This window comes from Podarcis bocagei (assembly GCF_964188305.1).
Source record: "Podarcis bocagei genome assembly, chromosome: 13".
Taxonomy (NCBI): Eukaryota; Metazoa; Chordata; class Lepidosauria; order Squamata; family Lacertidae; genus Podarcis; species Podarcis bocagei.
In genome coordinates this window covers 56,311,155-56,315,899 of record NC_138138.1, presented here as the reverse complement: position 1 = coordinate 56,315,899, position 4,745 = coordinate 56,311,155, and positions in this window count along the sequence as shown.

Below are 4,745 nucleotides of genomic sequence, written 5' to 3'. Positions count from 1 at the left end.
GCCCTGCATTTATACCCAGCGCTGGCTGCAGGCGGCGGCGAGGCGGTCCTAGCGCCCGCGGGGTCTCCGGAGATGCGCGCAGTTTGGCAAAAGGCGTCGACTCCCCAAGGGCCCGGCAGGGGCGGGGAATATATATATATATCGCGGGGGGTGTCGTTGTTGTTGTTTTTTGCACGCGAGGCGCACACGTATTAACCTGGGCCCTGATCCAGCTCTGAAATAAAACGGGATTGGCGCGAGGGAGCCTTGCTGGATCGGGCCCGGGATGGGTCAGATCCTGCAGCCTTGTAGATCACGTCTCCTTCACTGGAGGCTTAAAGTACCGGGGGTTCTTCAGCAGTTTTTCCTACATTGCAGCGGGTTGGGCTGGATGACCCCTGGGGAGCCCTCGCAACACAATTCTATAAACTTTCTTGGGAGTAGGACTGCTAAACTCAGCGCTGCTTTCTAAATCTCCATGCGCCCCTCACCTTTCCCCCCTCTTTCCAACACCCCCTCCATTTTCTAGTTATTTATATCTTTTTTTCAACTCTCTAACGTTAGAAATCGGCCCGGGGGCTCCTGCTGGGTCACACCGCAGAGCCTAGCACACCCAGCTAAAATCCAGGGTGACATCTAGTCCCGGAACCCTCCTGCCTAGACTACTGCAGTGTGCTGCCGCCTTGGGCTGCCCTTGAAGACTGTGCCAGAATCTGCTGCCCTCTCAAAACCTGTTTTAACCCGTGAGGGTTCGGGGGGTCCCCACTGTGCCCAGTTTGCATCCGGGCCCATCCAGACGCTGGTTTGGTTTCTTAAAGCGCTGCTGGGGGGACGGCAACCCGGAGTTGTCAAGAAGGCCTGCTCCATCCATCCATGCTCGCAGGTCTTCCGGAAGAGGTAGAACAGGACTGGTTCCTGCATTGCAGGGGGTCGGACTGGATGACCTTTGGGGGTCCCTTGCAACTCTAAAATCCTAAATTCTTCGCCTCCTTCCCTCCCTGTTTTTTCAGACTCCCCCCCTGGCGCCCCCCTCCTCCCGATTCACCCGCTGCCTGATCGGCGCGCCAAATCCACTTTCCCCCAATGGGCTCGTGTAAACGGGAGTGGCTCCGAATCGAAAGATCCGGATTTCCAGGCAGGCGGGGTTCCCGATTGCAAGGGCAGGAGGGCGCATGCATGCAGCAGCCCGGCCCCCACCCGGCTCTGGGCAGCCCCCCGGGGGGGGCGCCCCTCCCCAGAGGCGGCTGCATCAGGCGCGGGCTGGACGTCGGCGCCGGCGGCTCCGGTGTCGCCTCCGCTCGCCAATCCGCAGTCGGCTCCGGCTCTCCTTGCGCAATGTTGCCACCCAGCGGCCAATCGGAGGCGGCCTCCGCGCTCCCCTCTCCTTTGGCGTCAGCTCCCCCCTCGGACGCGTGTGTGACTGGCTGGTTGCGTGTTTGGGGCGCGTCGTCTGAACGGGAAAGCCAGGACCCCCGGGAGTGCAGTGGGGGGTGAGCGCGCAAGACCTCCTGGTGACAGAGTCGTGACGTCTTTCGCGCACACTCTTTCCAATTAAACCTTCATTTAGTTGGTGGCAGTTAGCTATACAAAACACGTGTGGATGCAGCATACGGGATCTGCCAGTGCCAGCGAATAACGAAATCCAGAAGTGCAGGGGAGGTTCGCTGGAGGTCGTGTGCAATAAATTGGGCAAGGTCCATTAATCCAGATTTTTATTCTTCTTCTTTTTTTAACGATTTTCTGCAGATGCGGATGGGACTTAGCCTTTCCCAAAGCTCTGGTTTTCCCAGTACTGTAGTGATGTATGGAAGTGAGAGCTGGACCATAAAGAAGGCTGATCGCCGAAGAATGGATGCTTTTGAATTCTGGTGCTGGAGGAGACTCTGGAGAGTCCCATGGACTGCAAGAAGATCCAACCTCTCCATTCTGAAGGAAATCAGCCCTGAGTGCTCCCTGGAAGGACAGATCGTGAAGCTGAGGCTCCAAGACTTTGGCCACCTCAGGAGAAGAGAAGACTCCCTGGAAAAGACCCTGATGTTGGGAAAGATGGAGGGCACAAGGAGAAGGGGAGGACAGAGGATGAGATGGTGGGACAGTGTTCTCGAAGCTACAAACATGAGTTTGACCAAACTGTGGGAGGCAGTGGAAGACAGGAGTGCCTGGCGTGCTCTGGTCCAGGGGGTCATGAAGAGGCGGACACAACTAAACAACAACAACAACAATTTTGTGTGTGTGAGTGTTTGGAGAGTCGCAGGGTCTCTCGCTAAGACGTGTGCGCGAGATCCTGCGTCCCATTGCAAAGGCTGCTTGAGTCCCAAGTCCCTGCAGGCACGCAAACAAACGCCTAGTGGTGCAAACGCTCAGATAATTCCAAACTGGGCGTTGAGTTGCGTTTGAACAACAAGGGCTGGGGAAGGGCGATAAGGTGCCCCCCACCCCGCGGCTAGGAGCCGTTGGGCGCTGATCCAGGGGCCTTTCCAGCACCCTGAGAGTAGCTCAGGGCAGAGGAGTTTTGCCCAGCAAAACTCCAGAGGCGCCGCTGGCCTCAGATCCAGGAAAATTAGAGCACTTCACATTTTGCAGCGAAAGGAGGCAAAAATGCTTCTGGATGCTTCCAGCTCCTGGAAACCTCAGGAGGGGAGAGTTGTCTTTGCTCTAGTTTTTGTTTTGGAGACTTCTTCTTGAGACACCTGGTTGGCCACCGCGAGAACAGGACGCTGGACTAGGTGGGTCATGACCTCTTCCCATATTCTGACGTTGAAACAGTGGGAACACGAAATGCCGGAATTCGTGACCGTCCCGTGAAGCTGACTTGGCTGTAAAAATTCAGGACGGATGAAAGAATCTGTTGCTTCTTTATGCAGTGCAATGAAGAACTGCGGAACTCCCTCCTGCAGGAGGCAACCTATTATTTATTAAATTTGTATACCGCCCTATCTTCTTCTTCTTCTTCTTTGGCGATCCCTCGTAGCCGAGTAAGATGGTCTTCCATAAACACAGTTTTAACAATGAGTCCGTAAGTGACTGTGGAGGCCAATTCTGGATCCACACGTCCTTCCACAGTGGGGACATTGGTTTCCAGGCAGGAGTTGATCACAGTGTGGATTTGCCAAGCGTGCCTTCCTCTTAGCACGTTTCTCCCTTCACCTGTCTTCCCAAGTGATGTGTAAAAATTTTTGGAGACACCGTTGTTGGAATCTTTCGAGGAGTTGGAGATGGCGTTGATAAGTGCTCCATGTTTCACAAGCATGCAGTAAGGTTGGCTGTACAATAGCTTTGTAAACAAGCATTTTGGTTTCCTTGCAAATGTCCCAGTCCTCAAACACTCTACATTTCAATTGGGAGAAAGCTGCACTTGCAGAGCTCAGGCGATGCTCGATTTTGGCATCGATGTTGGCCCTTGTGGAAAGATAACTGCGCAGGTAGGAGAAGTGATCGACATTTCCCAACGTTACACCACTGAGTTGGATTTGTGGCGCTGCAGAGGGGTTATTTTGTGCTTGTTGGTGCAGCACTTTGGTTCTTTGGACGTTGAGCAACAGGCCAAGCTTTTTGTAAGCTTCTGTGAAGATATTTAGGATGGTTTGGAGGTCATCCTCTGAGCGTGCGCACACTACGTTGTCATCAGCATACTGAAGCTCTATGGCGGAAGTTACGGTAACCTTACTCTTTGCTTTCAGCCTGCTCAGATTCAAGAGCTTTCTTTCCATCTGTTTGATATATGATTTCTTCCCCAGTGGAGAGTTTCCCTTCGACAAAGTGTAGGATCATGGCAATGAAAATAATGAATAGAGTTGGGGCAATGACACAACCCTGGAATAAACCCTTCAAATAGATCAAAGAGGATTAAGTAAATTCCTAGAGGAGGAGAAGGCAAGCAACAGGTTACCAGCCACAGTGGCTATTTTATATCTCCACAGTTAGATTCTGTGTCCAGTTCTGGGCAGCACAATTTAAGAAGGATGTTGACAAGCTGGAAGGTGTACAGAGGAGGGCAGCCAAAATGATCAGGGGCCTGGTGAGGAACGGTTGAGGGAGTTGGGGATGTTTAGCCTGGAAAAGAGGAGACTGAGAGGAGCTATGATAGCCATCTTCACTTATCTCAAGGTCTATCACATAGAAGAGGGAGCAAGCTTGCTTTCTCCTGCTCTGGAGGGCAGGACTCGAACCCATGGCTTCAAGCGACAAGAAAGGAGATTGCAACTCAACCTCTGGAAGAACTTTCTGACAGTAAAAGCCGTTCAGCAGTGCAACGGGTTCCCTCGGAAGGTGGTGAATTCTTCTCCCTTGGAGGTTTGTAAGCAGAGTTTGGATGGTCACCTTTCGGGGATGCTTTAGCCGAGATTCCTGCATCGCAGGGGGTTGGGCTGGATGACCACCAGGGGTCCCTTCCAACTCTGCAGTTCTGTGATTCCTCTCCAGCTGTTTCAGACCACAACACAGGGAGAGGACAGGTTGAGGGAGGCTGTTCTAAAAGGTGGAGGTGGAAGGGGACCCACAGCCGGCAAAGGGAGCTTTTGCCGCCAGGATCATGCCAGGTTCCGCATGTGGCAAAGGACATTATGGCCAGCTGCCCATAAAAGCAGAAAGTTCCCGTAAAGAGCAGCTGTTAAATCCCTTTACCAGGAAACGGTTCCCTTCCCTCTGCCGCCTTTTCTTTCCTGCGGAAGGAAAACAATTTTAAAAAGCGCCATTCATAACAACAGTGTCTGTGGCTTCAAATACGAGCTGCATTCAATTTTGTCTGTTTGCAAATTGCCATCTGT